The sequence below is a fragment of the Corylus avellana genome, chromosome 2, assembly GCF_965113065.1.
Source record: "Corylus avellana chromosome 2, dhCorAvel1.hap1.2, whole genome shotgun sequence".
Lineage (NCBI taxonomy): Eukaryota > Viridiplantae > Streptophyta > Magnoliopsida > Fagales > Betulaceae > Corylus > Corylus avellana.
The window spans coordinates 34,289,911-34,308,278 of NC_142491.1; the positions used below are offsets into that span (position 1 = coordinate 34,289,911).

Sequence of the window (18,368 nt, forward strand, 5' to 3'; positions counted from 1 at the left end):
ATTTTCAACAATCTTAAAGGTTGATTTCATGATTGTTGCACAAATATTTTGATTAGACCATAACAAGATTTTTAAACTTATGAGAAATCAAATACTATAAAAGTTGGTGGTAAACAATTCGAATACGAGAAAGATGAAATCAATTCTTGGGTGGAGAGATTTTGTTGTGAAAAAAATCTGATAATTGATTCGTTTATCAGAAAAATAGCTTAATTTCATGTGTAGGCATTGAAAGTGAAAATATTTTAATTGATAGAGTTTTTGATTATTTGAACTCAAATTTATGTTAATTTAATTGTTTGTCAAATAATCTTTTATTGTTGGGTTACTATTCTTACAATAAAAAGTTAAGCCTTTTATGATTTTTTTAGAACTTAGCAATTTCTATTGTGATGTACTGAGTTTGTTAGAGAAAATCCATGATGATTAATAATAACAAAAGTGAGTGGTTACTGTTAAGTGCCAAAATATTCATATTTTAGCCCTTAAACTTATATGTGTTAATTCTTTACTGTTGTTAGTTTGTGCAATTTTACTTTCTTTTTATATTTTCTTTGTTTTGTAGATTTTTGGAAGAAAAGAAAGCATTCCTGGAAGTATCGGACTTAAAGGATAAAATTAGGAAAATGCTAGAAGACTTGAAGCAAGCAAAAGCATTCTGGTAGTGCGATCGATCGCAGGTCCCCTGCGATTGAGCGCACTTCCAGAGAGGTCCAGACGTGAAGAGCTAGGCGTGCGCTCGTGCGAACAAGAGAAGACTCGATCGCATTGCGATCGAGCGCAGGAGACATACGATCGATCACAGAGGTGCGATCAAGCGCACACGAGCTGCGATCGAGCGCACCTGTGCGCTGGAGAATTCCAGAAGCTGCGGCCAGACTCCCTTTGCTTTCCATATTAGGGTTTTTCTAGTCCTAGTTGCACTAGGACTAAACTCTACAAATTTACTAGGGTTTCTAGGTTTTCTAGAATATTCCTAAGCCTATAAATAAGACCTCTAAACCTTGAGAATGGAGATCCTGGAAAAGACAACTTTGGGGAAGAGGAATTGGAGGCTACTTCTAGGAGCGGTTTTCGGTTCTTACTTTCCCTTTTCTTTTTAGTTTTATTTTAATTATGTGTAACTAACTCTTAAGGAGGGCTAGATTGAAGCCCTAATTATGTTTATTTAATATTTCAATATTGGCGCCTTTGTGATAATCATATTGTATTGCTTAACTTGATTAATTCCTATTTTTTTGAATTCCTCATACGTGTGTGATTGGCTAGTATATGCATGTGATATGGACTAGTTAATTAAATCAATTTGAATGATCGAGTCCTAGGTTTAATAAGAGTAACAAAAGAAATCCACACCGAGTTTTTGGGTTAATCAACATGGGGAACCGGGAGTAGACACCCATGCCCTAGGCCTCATGTGTTTGTCGATTTCTATAAATTTATGCTTTCTTAAAGAACAACTTAGTAGACACCGATGCGCTAAATCTTGAAGAAAGAAAAGAGTTAGAGTATACACCCATGCCTAACTCGTTGCTTAGGGAACTCAATAGCTTAAGGAGTATACACACATGCCCTTAGGTTGTCAAACATTAAGTATTCATAATATGATTGGATCATTGGCATATTGTTATATTATCTAAGTATGATTAGTGGTGAATATCAAAGCCCTACCTTTACCTTTTCATTTATCTTTATATCTTTTTATTTCTTTTTCACAATGTCAATTTAGTGACAACTTGATATTTTTAATCAACTCTAAATAAAATCAACAATCTTCGTGGGATCGATCTTGTACTTGCTGCACTATACTATCGTTTGATCTTGTGCACTTGCGAGTAAAACGTACTAAATATTATCTATTAACTTAGATAGTATTTAGCACAACAAATTTTTGGCGCCATTGCCTGGGATTGTTTGATTTTGTTTGGAATTTTTTTCCCTTAGTTAATTTTGTTTTAATTTAGTTTTCTATTTTCTAGTTTTTCGCAGTTCCTGTTTTGCTTTCGGAGGTGCGCTCGAGCGCCCATTCCGAGGCGATCGAGCACACTAGCAAGTGCGATCGATCGTACATCAGGACAGCGGCACAGTTACTGTACTAATTATAGATATAATTTTTCTTTTCTTTTCTTTTCATGCAAGGTCAGTTGAGTCTGCATCTTCGTAAGTTTTATTTTTAATTTTATTTCTTTTTAATTTTTTTTCTTTTAACTTTTTGTTATTTTATTTTTAATTTCACACATGTGGGGAGGCATTTCGACGCCCATGGACCATGTTCATTATGCCATGACCCTTATCACCATGTTAGAGAATGTCCTTCAATAAGACAAATTTCTAACAATTATTTTGGGCTTCTGAACACATCGTTCTCTAGACCGGGGAACAACAGCTATTTTGATTCCTGTAACTTGTCATGGAGCCAATAGTCTAATCTTGCGTGGCAAGCTCAAGCTCCTAGAAATCATGCTCCAGAATATCATGAATTGCACCTTCAATCATATCCACAATTTTATGATCAATCTTCTACCATTGATTGGCCAGTACCAAGAATAACAACAATACCAAGAAGAACCACCTCCTCCAAAAAGGCCTACCTTAGAATAAACAATGTCAGCTTTTCTTAGCCACAATAAGGCCTGTAATCAACGGCTGCAATCCACCATGGCCAAGACAGAAAATCACTTCAAGCAAATATTAGATATACTTAAAAAAGAAGAAGAGGGTCAAAGTCAGTTGGTGGCTAATCCTAATGAGCACTACATGGAGGATGAGTGCACTTACTATCATGAGCAAACAACCACAACACTTGGGAATGAAGAAACTGGTGAGGAAATTTTTTGTGAGCTAAGTCTGGAGGATCCGTTGGAAGAGCACTTTGCTCAATATGAAATTGATCTGGACCTTGACATGATACGTGAGCAAGCTGAGGCCTCATTGGATTCCACTCCTGAGAACAACAAGGTGGAAGAAGAAGATGAGCAAACTGAGGAGCTACATCGGGAAAAGGAAGAGAGCAGTGAGACTTCTTCAACATTAGCTCCTATTCCCGAATTACTAAGAGGCCAGGAGAGAAGTCTGTTAGAACTACCACATGAGCAAATTGAGGACATCAAGATAGAGAAGCTCCCTAAGTTTTTTTCTTACTTTATTCCAGTTCATGATTCCCCACCGGATGAGAAACTGTTTGAGAAAACTCAAAGTGGTCCTCCACGATCTATAGACATTCGGAAGCATCTTGCAATAGGAAGAATTCATTCCCTTTGGTGCAAGAGAAGAAAAGACTGGTGCTTCAAGTTTAAAGTGCCATAGTTTGACTGAAGACGTTAAACTTAGCGCTCATGGGAGGCACCCCACAGCATATCCTTTTTATTTTGTTTGTTTGTTTTATTTCTATTTTTTTATTTTTTTTTTATTTTATTTTGTTTTTGTTTTCCTTTGTTACTTTAGTGTTTTGCAGGGACAAGTGTGTTTTAATTCAAGTTTGGGGGTGTGCTATGAGCCATGCTATTCCAAACAATTTCATCCATATCCTGGGTAAATTCTTTCCATGTTATAGACACATTGGGGACAATATGTAATTTAAGTATGAGAGACACTTTACACACACTTTGTGTACCAATTTTATTTTTTGTGAAAAGAAAAAAAAAATTGTCCTAGTTTTATTTTATTTTTATTTTTGTTGTTTGTGAAAAGAAATATATATATATATATATAATCATGTTTGTCTTAAAATTTTGGTTGATTTTAAAAATTCTGATTTGATTTCATTGGTGAGCTTAAAATTTTGAACACATGATCTGATAATTGAGTTTTTCAGTTTGGTTACTTGCTTAGGACAGTTGAGAATTCACATGTTTGATATGATCTTACACAAGCACATTAGCACATAATTTGTGGGGTATGACATGAAGTCTGATGTGTATGTTTCTATGTCTTGGGTGAAACTGGAAGATTTATTAGATGGATACTTTGGCATATATATATCATTGATAAGTTTTTCACTAAGTAACTGGACATCTTGCCTCAAAGCATTGAGTGTTCACGTCAAAAGGTGAAGAATTTTGATTTGGTTAATGTTATGGTTAGTTTAGTTTTGTAGCCTTTTTGACTCGAGTTAATAAGTCATAGGGGTGTCTCGACACCTAATGCCCTAAAACCATCTGGTTTGGGAGTCATTGACTTAACACTCGTTATATGTGTCAATTAGAAAGCTTATGGGAACCAAACATTGCACAACCTGACGAAGTAGAAAAAAAAAATGCCATTGATGTTCATTCTAAGAGGGATTTCAGTGAACTTTGAGATATTGAGACATTGCACATTGAAAATAATTGGAAGCTTAATATTTATATGCTAGTTCACTTTACACTGTTTCGAACTTGTGATGCCTTAGCATGTCTTTTGTAAGTGATTAAATTTTAAATTTTCAATTCATTGTGAAGATGGAGTTTATCTTTTTAAGCTTGCTAATGAATGATAATCAAGGTTTTGAGTGATACCTTAATTTTTAAATAACATGAACTGTGCATAATGTTTGTGGGTAACATTCTTGGAAAACCCTCACGAGACTTCACTCATCCTCTAGGGAATTTCTAGGGGTTTAAAAGGCTTGTTGCATATACTAAATGCAATCGTACATCCCATGAAAGATGAATTTATCTTTTTGTTTTCTGTTTTTCCATGTTGTTTTTAGTTTCGTATTGGTAAGGGACTAGCAATATGTAAGTTTGGGGGTATATTAAGTGCCAAAATATTCATATTTTAGTCTTTAAACTTATATGTGTTAATTCTTTAGTGTTGTTAGTTTGTGCAATTTTACTATCTTTTTATATTTTCTTTGTTTTGTAGGTTTTTGAAAGAAAAGAAAGCATTCCTAGAAGTATCGGACTTAAAGGATAAAATTGGGAAAAAGCTAGAAGACTTAAAGCAAGCAAAAGCATTCTGGTAGTGCGATCGAGCGCACATCCAGAGAGATCTAGACGTGAAGAGCGAGGCGTGCGCTCGTGTGCACAAGAGAAGACTCGATCACTTTGAGATCGAGCGCAGGAGACATACTATCGATCGCAGAAGTGCGATCGAGCGCACCCATGCGTTGGAGAATTCTAGAAGCTGCGGCCAAATTCCCTTTGCTTTCCATACTAGGGTTTTTCTAGTCCTAGTGCAACCCTACGATTTTACTAGGGTTTCTAGGTTTTTCAGAATATTCCTAAGCCTATAAATAAGACCTCTAAACCTTGAGAATGGGGATCCTGGAAAAGGCACAACTTTGGGGAGAGGAATTGGAGGCTACTTCTAGGAGCGGTTTTCGGTTCTTTCTTTCCCTTTTCTTTTAGTTTTATTTTAATTATGTATAACTAACTCTTAAGGAGGGCTAGATTGAAGCCCTAATTATGTTTATTTAATATTTTAATATTGGCGCCTTTGTGATAATCATATTGTGTTGCTTAACTTAATTAATTCCTATTTTCTTGAATTCCTCGTATGTGTGTGATTGGCCATTATATGCATGTGGTATGGACTAGTTAATTAAATCAATTTGAATGATCGAGTCCTGGGTTTAATAAGAGTAACAAAAGAAATCAACACCGGATTCTTGGGTTAATCAACATAGGGGATCGGGAGTAGACACGCATGCCCTAGGCATCATGTGTTTGTCGATTTCAACAAATTTATGCTTTCTTAAAGAACAACTTAGTAAATACCCATGCTAAATCCTTTAAGAAATAAAAGAATTAGAGTATACACCCATGCCTAACTCGTTGTTTATGGAAATTAATAGCTTAAGGAATATACACCCATGCCCTTAGGTTGGCAAATATTAGGTATTCATAATATGATTGGATCATTGGCATATTGTTATATTATTTGAGCATAATTAGTGGTGGATATCAAAGCCCTACCTTTACTTTATCTTTATATATTTTTATTTCTTTTTCATAATATCAATTTAGTGACAACTTGAAATTTTTAATCAATTCTAAATAAAATCAACAATCCTCGTGGGATTGATCTCGTACTTGCCACACTATACTATCATTTGATTTTGTGCACTTGCGAATAAAACGTACTAAATATTATCTATTAATTTATGTAGTATTTAGCACAACAGTTACTCATGTTGTGATGGAGAAAATACATAGGTATTGCTAATTGAGTGCAAAGAATACCACTTTGCTAAAGATTTTTGCAGGTAAGCACATAGTAAGAGGAAGAGATGTGATGCACGTATTGAGACGATTGGTTCTCACGACACCTAGTTGGTGTGTGGTGGCGACAGTCTGTTTTGGAGGATCTTCGAGTAAAACTGTTGGCTCCTTTGTGAGTTCTTATACTCTAATTTATAGGTCTTAATTTTTTTTAAGACATGATATACAATTTCTATTATTAAAAGAGAAAGAAAAAAAAATCAAGTTATGAAGGTGCTCTTTGATTGAATTAAAGCTGGTGCAAAATTTTATAATTACATGAATTTTATATATGATAAGCAATGGCTTCTATTGATTCATCTATTCCAAAGAAGAAATAGTATCTAGCATTTATGTTAGCTATGACATGCTAGATTAGCATAAATACTTTAAGTTATTTGGTAATTCCTCACATATATCATTCAACTTTCAAATTTCTCTAACATGATGGTTAAGAATAAAATATATGTGATTATTGAGGTTTATTTGATACATGATAAATTTATCATATTATAAGAATAATATCATTGGCGTATTTATTAAAATGAGCCAATAATAGTTAATTATTATTTGGTTGAGCTTGATACTTTGTATATTTACTGGGGCTTTAGTTAAAAAGATTTTATTTTAAAAATCTTGATAGAACTTAAAATATGCAGCCCCTATATATATAATATATAAGGATCATGTTGAAATATCACAAATGGTGATTAGTATTTTTTTTTTTTTTTTTAAATCAGCTTTAGAACTGTCAATTGACATAAAAGAAAGAAGAGTAAATGACATATCATACTTAGAGAAAGATTGGCTCATAGAAGTAATTTCTTAAAGCATTTGTGTGTTATGAATGAAAATTTTATTTTCTTGTGTTTATTTGGTTTATTCCATTAATATTTGGTATGATATATTTTGTACATGTAAATCTCAACTACATCGAGAAAATAAAAGAAACCATGAATGGTATGATTGTCAATTTTGGGCTATCCACCAAAGTGTGGGGGGAAGCCATTATTTTGGATTGTCACATTCATAAGAATTGTTTAGAATACTTCTTAGTGTGGAGGCATTTGACAAATGTTATATTACCTAAGGCTAAAAGGAGGAAACTTGGTTTTAAAGCCTATGAAACTATGATTGTGATTTTATTGGTTTTGCATATAATAAGTTCATGTTATAGATTCCTTATTATCAAGAGTGATATTTTAGATTGCAACACTATTATTGAATCTAAAAATGTAATTATCTTTGAGCATGTGTTTCCTTTGAAAAATAAGGAAAAAATATTTCATGAATTTTTTTTGTGCTTCTAATAAAATTGTTGATGGTGTGCAAGAATTGAGAAGAAGTAAGTGAGCTAGAACGAAAAGGAATCTCGGTATGGATTTTATTGCTTATATTGTTGATAAGGATCCAATAAGTTATGGTGAAGCAATTAAATCTCTATTTGATGCATTTTTTTTTGGCTAGAAGCTATAAATAATGAATTGGAATAAATTATGTCCAACCATGCTTTGGAACTCTTTGAGTTACCTTCTAAGACAAAATCAATTGGTTATGTATAAGTGTTTAAGAAGAAGCTTAAACATGATGGTAGACTTGTTAGCTAAATGCTACAAGTAAATCCAAAATGTTGATTATTTGATATTTATTTTCTGATTACTAGAATTGTATCTATTATAATATTATTTGTCATTGCTTCTATTTATAAATTTGTTGTACATCAAATGGATGTCAAAATTGTTTTTCTAAATGTTGAAGAGATTTATATAGAGCAACCTAAGGGACTAGTAATCCCCGGTCAAGAAAACTAGTGAAATCCTTGTATGGATTTGGTCCTAAACAATGGTATGACAAGTTTGACAAGGTGACGTTGTCTAATGCATATTTGATTAATGGTGTAGGTAAATGCATAGCAAGTTTTACAATAATGAATGTGTCATTATTTGTTTATATATATTGATGACTTGCTTATTTTTTGAACTAGTATTGATGTTGTGCATGATACTAAAATATTTTTTGCATCTAATTTTGATATGTAAGACATAGGTAAAGTTAATGTCATGTTGGACATTAAAGTTATTAGAGATAGTGATTGCATTATTTTATCTCAGATATATTATGTTGAAAAGATGCTTAAAAGATTTAAACACTTTTATTATGCACCTATGTCTACAGACTCTACACCATATGATTCAAAAATACACTTAGTTAAGAATCATGGTGATGGTGTTTTTGCAAGAAAAATATGTACAAATCATTGATTGCTTGCCGTTTTGACAAACTATATATGCCCTGATATTATCTAAACTGTTAGCAGATTTAGTAGATATACTCATAATCATGGTATTCAGCATTGTGATACTATCTCTAAATTGTTGAGATACGTAAAGGGCACAATTAATTTTGGTTTGTCATATTATGATTATCCTTCTAAATTGAAAGGACTTGTGTTTACTCTGGCTAGAAGAGCTATCTCTTGGAAGCCTTCAAAAAAGACTTGTATAGCAAGGTTTACTATGGAGTCAGAGTTAATTGCCTTGAAGAAGGTAGGATCTGAAGATGAGTGGCTAAAGAACTTATTGGTTAATTTATTTTCCTTTATATGCTAACACAATTCCACCTATGTGTTTATTGAGATTGTCAGGCTGCCAAAGTTCGAACAAAGAATTTATAATGAGAAAGTGCACAATATTGTGAGGCAGCTTATTGAGACCGATGTAATGTCTTTTGACTTTGTGAGGTCATAAAAGAATTCTGCAGATTCTTTGACCAAGCCACTAGCAAGAAGGCTAGTGAAAGAAGCATCGAGTGGGATAGGACTGATACCCAAATCATGACACTGTGATTGATACCCAACCTATGTGATTGGAGATTCCATGAATGAGGTTTAATGGAAAGCGAAATCACAAGTGAAATGAGGTATGGTACTGTCAATTTATGTTTATTACTATCTTGTTGAGAAGATTAGTGATGAGTCCATCCCTATGATGTAAGACAATACAAGATGCAGAGTGATTAAGGATGAGCTTAAAGCTCTTAATAGGTCTATAGTCCCTACTTGTTGGGGTGGGGTGTTCCCTGCACACACTCCTGATGGATATCGCCTTTATGAGTGTGGATGTGCTATCTCCTATGAGACTTGGGTAGGTCTCTAGAGCGCTCATGAAAGTCATTTTATGGTATAACAATAGATGCAGAGTGAGTAAGGATGAGTTTAAAACTCTTAATGCGTCCATAGTCCCTACTTGTTGGGATGAGATGTTCTCTGCACACATTCTTGATGGACGCCACCTATGTGAGTATGGAGGTGGTGCCGCTTCCTATGAGACTTTGGCAAGTCTCTAGAGCACTCATGAAACCCAGAGGCGCATGGCCTGTATAAGGCGCCAACCCGCTATAGAACAACCCAATTTCTTTGATTTGATTTGATTTGATTTGATATTTTTTTTTTTTTTTTTTTTTTAGAGAAAGTTATGTGGGTGATAAGTTTGATTAACTTGTGGATTTGGTTAAAGAGTTTAACTCTACCACAATTCATTAAGTTCTTACTTATTTATCCTAGTTGTGGTTAAAACCTTCGGGTACCACATCGATGCATGCTTTCAATCTCCTCTTATTCTATTGTTTGTAACATGTGGGGGATTGTTGTGTATGTTACAAACAATTTATTATTTTGCTATTGGTTTTAACTATATTTTTCTGTTATTCCAAATGGTTTACTGTTTGACATTAAAATATTTTCGTGAGATTTTGACCAAAAAGATTTTATCAGCTATCTTTATGGTTTATGACCGTTTGGTCCATAAAACTTTTACAACCATTGATTCTTTTTTACCATTTGTTAATTTATTTCATCACATTAAAAACCATTTGTCCTTAATGCATGGTCAAGTAGTGTTGACCATCTTTCTTTAATACATGAATACATGTAATGAGCTTTAAAAGAAAATAGCCCACACGTTTGTATAAATAAGGATTTAGCTTTGAAAAAAAATGATTACTTCTTTTCTTTCATATATGGTACCAAATGTTGACAAACACTTGTTTTTCACGGCGTAAAGCCATATGCTATATAAGTAGCTTGTCTATTTCAATTATTTGATGTCCCTCATCAACTTTGATAAATGTGTTGTTCTATTACTCTTCGTTATTTGGAAGTGCACCCTTAACGAAAGTAGACACTATAGTCTAATCATGGGAGGTTGCGTGTCAAAGGATTCGATCACACCGAGTTATACACTCCGGGAGGCACAAATCAACCTTTAAGGACAACGCTCTTGTATGATTTTATAGCATTGTGAGATCTTTCCATACTTTACTTTTTATCTCTTGTATTTTATTTATTTTATTGTTAATTTTCATATTGTAATTATTTTATATCAATGAAAATTTGTGCACCAACCAAATTTATTTTCAACAAGGGAAAGCTTAGATAGACCGACTAGCCACGTTTTAAATAAAAATAGTAACTCCCACTAAAAGAATGTCGAGATTGTAGTATTGATGATAACTATTCCATGATTTCAGTCTAACTTAAATAGCGTGTTAGGGATAGTGACCTAAAACCCAATACTTTTTGTAAGACGTTTTCTTTTATTAATAAAATTATTTATTTTTCTGAGATCAACAAGAACATTGGGAGTTGCATTTAGTCAATAAGGTACATTGAATATAGTTTAAGCATTCATATTGAGCTCTTCAAATTTAACATTTTTTTCAAAAATTTGAGAAAACTCACAAAAATGGTCATTTAACAAGCTCTCTACTCTATTTCAAATTTAATTTTGGTCAACAAGGCTTTCCAAATATTAAGAGCCAAAAAGTGAAAGCTATTTAGTTTTTTTAAGCTTGTATATTTATTTTTCTTGTCTTTCTCACCTACAAAGAACAAAGAAATTATTAAAAAATAATGAAAATAATATTTAACTAAAGTAGATAAAGATGTAGAGAGTTTGATGTTTGATTCATTTTAAAAATGGCTCTCCAAATTAGAAATGTGAGTTTTACTCTTCAAATTTAACTTTTATTTGAAGAGCTTAATATGAATGTTCTTAGGTATTCTAATGAGATTAACATACAGAAGATCTAAATCATAATTTCTTGTAACATATAAAGCATAGTTTATAGTCAGTGATAGAATTACGCATTAATACATCTGACAAGACTATAACATATCAATCATGATAATTTATCTTAATCATGGAAGTAGCATGGCGTCTAATTGATATATTGATGTGTTTTGAAATACACTAAACTGAACCACGTGAGTTGTTATTCTATAACCTAATGTCAATTGAATAACTCAAATTCATGAGTGTCTAACATTTATTATCAATCATGAGAGGAATGTGAAATCAAATGTGAAGTGTAGGCCACTATGATACATTTTGAAGTAAAATCCTTCTTGATAAAATCTTGATGTATTAGATGATCGTATGTAACATTGAAAGAATACTACTCTCAAAGACAAAATCCATAATCTTTAATAGGAATTAAAGAGATACGAAATATCCCATTGAGATAGATTTAATGAGAATTGGTTATTCTCAATCTCGGGTTTGGGTATTTTATTAAAGAGTTACTAAAATAACTTATACTTAATGAAATCAGATTTCAAAAGTATAAGAATAATCAAGAGTCAAATCAGAGACTCAAAGAATTAAGATGTAGTGAAAAGAAAGCGAGTAATTTTATTATAACTTTATTTCACTACAGATATTTTATGGAGGGGTTAAATGCAATCAAAAAGTAAAGAGAGCTCTAATAATCAAAATAAATAATAGAGTGCAATTACAAATTTTTAGTTGAATAAGTTAATTAATGGTAACCTAGGACAAGCAATGCGATGAGACGTGTCTTAGGCCCATGGAGTTGGTTTTTATTTTCCTTTAAGTCCCTCCTCAAGCCAATATTACGGTTAATGCGACTGGCCAAATTGGATAGGGACCTACTGATCGCTACATTCCCTCTAATAGCTAGATCGACCACATACAATTTTTCTCAAGTGTTGTTCGGACCCATTTTTCCTAATCCACATTGTTGGATTAGGCATTTGACAATCTTATCTAAAAATTAATTGGTGTCGAGTAAGGGAAGTCAAATCCTTTTATAGCATTCAAAATCGCATCCCGCAAGGCATGTTCTAAGAGCCGTCCAAGTGAGCAGAGCGGCATTATAGAACTCTGATACTATTTGTTGGATCGGGCATTTGACCATCTCATCTAAAAACCAATTGGTGTCCAGTGAGAGAACCAAATCCTTTTATGGCATTCAAAATCGCACCACGCAAAATATGTTTTAAGAGCCGTCCAAGCACCACAAAAATACTTTTTTTTTTTACGATTAATTTCTAACGTGTCAATGGTACTGACACGTCAGAAACCATTTTCTAACGTGTCATTATTGACGTGTGTCAAAGGTTAAAAAGGCGGGTGTCAAAAAATTCAAGTTTTTGACATGCCAATTTTAAAACGTCAGAAATTTCTGACGTGTTAGAAACTAGAACGTTAAAAAAAAAAAAATTTGACGTTGCAATTTTACCACGTCAAAATTTATTGACGTGGTGAAAATGCCACGTCAATAAATTTTTTTGACATGGTGATTTACGTGTCACACGGTTTGACACGTCAATAATTATTGACGTGTCAAAAACCTGCCACGTCAATAATTTTTTAATTTTTTTTCCCTATATATATTTTCTAAATTATTTGAGTTTATACCTGGATTTACGTGTTAACCTGATAGATCCAATACATATGAAATTCAATTCAATCCAATATCTATATTTACATCCAATACATCCAATATCTAATACATTAAATCCAACACATCCAATTCAATACATTCAATTCAATCCAATATCTACATTTACATCCAATACGTCCAATATCCAATACATCACATCCAATCCAATACATATACACATGAAATTCCAATTCAATTTGCATATACATCCAATACATATGAAATTCCAACATAAACCAACACATCGAAATTCCAACACATCTACTAGGTACAATTGCATACAAATATCTACATCGAAATATTTTCGATACAATACAAATATAGACAATTGTATATCTACTACAAATATTTACATCGAAAATAAGTTCCAACACAACACAAAACAAATATACAATCGAACAATCTCTGTTTCATCTGCTACAAATATACAATCAAACACAAATATACAACACAAATAAGTTTCAACTAGTCTCAACAAACATATAGTTTGATCTAACTATATACATCAACAAATAGTAACAAAATATATATACAACTTAACAAACTGCGATGGAAAACCACTTGCTCAATTGTTGTGCAAATATCTACCTAAATTAATAGGTAAATAATTGTACGTTTTACCTGCAAGTGCACAAGGTCAACATAGTAGTATATGGTGCAACTACAGGATTATTCCCACGAGGATTGCTGAATTTTTGTTTAAAAATAAATTTCTTAAGTAAAACAAAGATTGATGGTTTAAAATGACAAATAGAGGAAAGAGCCTCTAAAATTTTATGGGTGTCTTTATCCATCTCATTTCCATTTTGTAAGCTTTAACTACTTCCATGAAAGAGCCAATGAGGACATGCTTGGTGGCCTCTTATCATTATTACAAACAAGGCAATTAGCTACAAGGATAAACTAAATGGCAGCTAAAGAGCTTCTTAAGGATAGGGATGATGCATCTGAAGGACCTCCATTAGCTTTTCTTAGTGCATTTCTCCCTACAATAAGCCTAGAATAAGAAGTGCTTTCTCTAGTATATTCTTTATTTTTCCAAATCATAATCGTTTTTTGTTTTTTTTGACTACTTAGGGTTTGACTGGATTTACTCCTATTTTGTACCTTCCATCACATGTTACCAACTACCCACCATGATTTCTTTACAGTACATATATCATTTATAGATGACGTGATTGCTTGGATCATTGACTGCACATATTGAAGATATCATTTCTATGAAACTTGTTGAAAGGTATTGTTTTGTTTGAACCTCTCTCTCTCTCTCTCTCTCTCTGTGCGTGCATGTGTGTGTGCAGTGATCAAATTTGAAGCATCTGCACTTCTAATTAAGGTTGATCAGATTATTATTTTAACAGATTATTGCAAACAAATTGGATAAGTCTGACACAATGCAGACATTTTAACTACTATATGAAATGTATAGATGACAGAATCAAACAATTAACCTAGCTGGGACATGCCTGGGTGCTCAAGAATTTTGGTGAAAACTCTCATTACGTTTAATTTTCTAACTTAATAGAAAATCTAAATTCTAGTACACCCCAGTCAGTGGTACAACTTCAAAAAATATATATTTAAATCTGTGCAGGCATAAGTGTCTGTGAGCGTTTGTGTGGGTGTGTGAAATTGTTTACAATTCTCTATGGATCATTTCTGTGACTATGGACAGTTTCCATCATAAGCATGCTTCTGGGGAGCGAAGCTGTTTCTGGACAATAAGCAACATTGATCTGCCTAGATGCATGATTGACCGGACTGGGTTCATCAAATCAATAAAGGACAAATAGAATGCGGTGGACATTCATTTTCTAGCAGGCCCTCTCTGAGTTATCACTTGACTTCAAAAGACAAAAAGTGTCAAAAGGCCACTTTGGCAAAGTGGACGCTATCATTAGGAGTACTTTTTTGTTAGACCCAAGCATCAGATTAGGTGAACAAGACCGGTGTGAGGGCAGGAGAAATCATCCATGGTGGACTCTCACTAACTAATGAAATCACTTCATCTTGGGCTAGCTAGCTAGGTGGATTCTTAATTTAGGCCCGTTCTAGTTCACATACAACATATACAAACCTATTTGTGGCCTAAATACGAACCAGGTTTATGCGACACAAGATTACTAATGAGTAATGACAGCACATACTGGGAGCAGCGAGGAAAATGGGTAGAGACTCTAGAGAGAGTCACAACGAAAAAGGGGCTTCTAACTGTGGCGTCTAAATTATTATTGTTTTTTCTTTTTTCCAGAAAAAACACGTTGGAGTATACTGTTTTCCTTGTCAGTTTTTCTTTGGCTTTATATACAACCTCCCTTTGTGTCTTTAGATTTGGGCTCAGTAAGCAGACTCTGCCATAACATATATCACACGCTCATGAAATTGGACCCTTCAGCCCAATTTTCGGAAGACCACAATCAGTAGCACAAACACGGGGAAACAAAAAACATAAAAAACGAGATGAAGAAGAAGCAAAGAGGAGCGGAAGCAATCAGAGGATGTGCGATGTAGTTAAAGCTCTAATACCATGTTGAAAGGTTTGAATGGGAAGAAAATAGAGAAAGAGGAGGCTACGTAGACCAAAATATTCTTAGTAACAAATTCCTCACCAACATATTCTTTTATCCTTAACAATCTTTTTTAACAAAAGACAACGCTTTAACGTGATTATATAATATTGTAATATCATTATTCTTAATTTTAAGCTCCTGTAATATTATATTTATTTATTTTTAATTTATTTATTAACATTATTTACTTATCGACAAGAATTTTTATTCCATCAAATTATTTTACAACAAACCAAACTAGATCAAAGATCTTAAACATTGAAGGGGATCAAAAAACTATTTATAACCTAAAAGAAAAATCCGAAAGAATATGGTATTCTAGAATACACCTGATCAAGTTTTTACAGATCAAGATGGGAGCCTATAACTTATCAGATACCATCAGAGGGTTGATTACATTAAGATGTAAGGCTCTCTATATCTAAGATGTATCCATTTGATGTAAACTAATTGTATTTCTTTCAAACAAAAGAAAGGGAGCTGCAGTGGTTAAAGAAGAAAGAATCTAGGGTTCCTACTTATGTAACACATGTACAATTATGACTTCTAAGTGGGAAGAGCATGTAAAATAGTTTGTCTCCTTTATTGAACATTACATTAGTACTAATCTATAGATTTGTCATGCGCGTGCGCATACGGATGCATTAGTGACGCAAATATAGCTATTAAACCTTGAATTTCTACGTACATGCCACCATCGGAGGCCATGACATTAAACCTTGAATTTCTACATGCCAAACAGACAGTTCCTAGAGCTTACAATTATCAATATGAAATGAATTTAACGGCTCATGTGAGCAATTAGACTTAAGAAATATTGGTATGTACTGCATGAAACAAGAAAAATGCTCTCTATCCATGACATAGATGCCTACTGTACTATTCAATTTGTGAATTAGTACTCAACCAATCATTTCCATTTACACATGTAGTGATCAACTAGAACTTTCCAGTTCAATACACTCCAATGTAGCAAAGATTATCTGAGAGAAACGAAATTGCAAAGCATGACAAAAGCAGCAAAAGTAGACCTACTAAGCCTATCAACTAAAGCTCTCACCACTAATGCTTGTTCAGGTTGGAAGATGTCTGCTGGAAGAGTGCTGGACCGCTGAACCGAAGAAGAAAGCTACTGCCACTGCAAGCATCCACAAGAAGAAAGAGAGGAGCACTATTTGAATTTTGATTGAAACGAGCTCAGCAAAGCGGTCTCTCTCTTTTGGTCGATTATAGAACTCCTCAATAACGATCTCAATCAGTGCGTCCAGAATCTTTTTAGATTGAGGATCTACATCCGCTGAGTTCAGGACTTGAGTTCGATTTCTTTTCAGAATATCGACCACGATCTCCAGCTCCACAGAACCGGTCTTCAAACCAGTTGGTTGGATGGTTCCGTCAAGCTGTCCTGGTTCTTGCATGTCAGCGGTGATCGTGGAAGATGGAGTAAGGTCAGAAGGAGGAGAGGATTCAGATGAACCAAAAAGTGACGGATTCTCCGCAATCAAGAAGCTCTAGGAAAAGGAAACGCGAGTCAAGAACTGAAAAACAGAATGTTATTCAACGAAACTACAATATTAATTTTCATTTCCTACGTTTTCTCAGAAACCAAACTGTGCAAGTTGAATCGAAATAATTTAGAGAAATTAAAACACGATTTGCACACAAAGGAACCGAGAATCACATAGGTTGACATTCAATCTTACTTCTGCGATTTCTCCATTGTGATCAAAGTCAGTGATCTCAGAAATCGAAGATAATTAAATCCACCGATTCCTTTGAAGATTCCCAAGCATCTTCGGAAACAGAGGTGAATGCAGCGTTCAAGCTTTTCTTGGTGATCTGGAAAGAAGAAAAAGAGGGAATGAGGAAATCGAATTCGAACGCGACGGAGGCGAACGCAGAGATTGGAAAATTAGGGTTTAGATTTGTACATTTTGGAGCTTCTTGGACGAGGAGTCTTTGGATCTCCGATTCGAAAGCTCTGAGGGACGGCCATAGTCCTTCCGTGGAGTTTGGCGCTCCTTCATTTCGCTCTGATTGGCGGGACAATTTTGAAATACCCCTTTTTTGGGGAATATGAAAGAGGTATATATAGTGTGCGCTGAGATAGAGAAAAGAATGTAAAGAAGAAGATTACCGCTGATAGTGTCCCTTCGATCATATTACTTAGCCTTATATTATGTGATCAAAGGCTATAAGATCATCAGAGCTTTGATTGACTAGGCTGGGATGAATCATGAATCCGATCGGATCAAAACCAATCTCGGTCCGTATCCAATAATTTCGGGTATTGCGGTGTGAATCTCTATTAAATAGGATGCGATTTATTTTTAAAATAATTCTATTTAGGAGACTCCTATATAATTGTTAATAATTGGTTAACTTGAGGCGCATTTTTTTTTTTTTTTTTTGTAAGTTTTGATTTAAAGTTGATTTTTACTACAACTTCCTCCAATTAATTGCACACAAGTATACTAAATAGTATTTCTTATTTTAAATGTACAGTTTTGACAATTAAAAAAATGAGAGGTCACTTGCAATTAAAGGTGAAAAGGCTGGCGATTATCCGCCCGCTAATCTCCTATATACGTCGTTTCATGTATATATATATATATATATATATACATACTTAAAATGACATTGTTTTTATGTTTAAATATATATAAATATTTATAAAATGTATAAAAATTTAGAATCGATTTCGTATGTAATATGGTATTATCATATTATCATAGAAACGATGCTGTTTTGGGTTTTTTTTTTCAAAAAATAGTTAGCGGTTATTAAGGTTATTAACCGCTAATCGCCTAAGCGGTTAACAGAGGCACCGAGACAGTTAGTGAATTTTACTAACTGCCTTTTCATTCATACC

The 18,368-nt window shown here is 33.6% G+C and overlaps 1 pseudogene across 1 annotated transcript; it reads right to left on the bottom strand.

Moving 5' to 3' along the window:
• Window positions 1-16,393: 16,393 nt before the first annotated feature.
• Window positions 16,394-17,691, bottom strand: LOC132168026 (protein SINE3-like; annotated as a pseudogene). Its single transcript, XR_009438748.2, has 3 exons — window positions 17,428-17,691; window positions 17,200-17,335; window positions 16,394-17,007 (listed from the first exon to the last, which is right to left on the bottom strand). The product of XR_009438748.2 is annotated as a protein SINE3-like (transcript).
• Window positions 17,692-18,368: the final 677 nt, after the last annotated feature.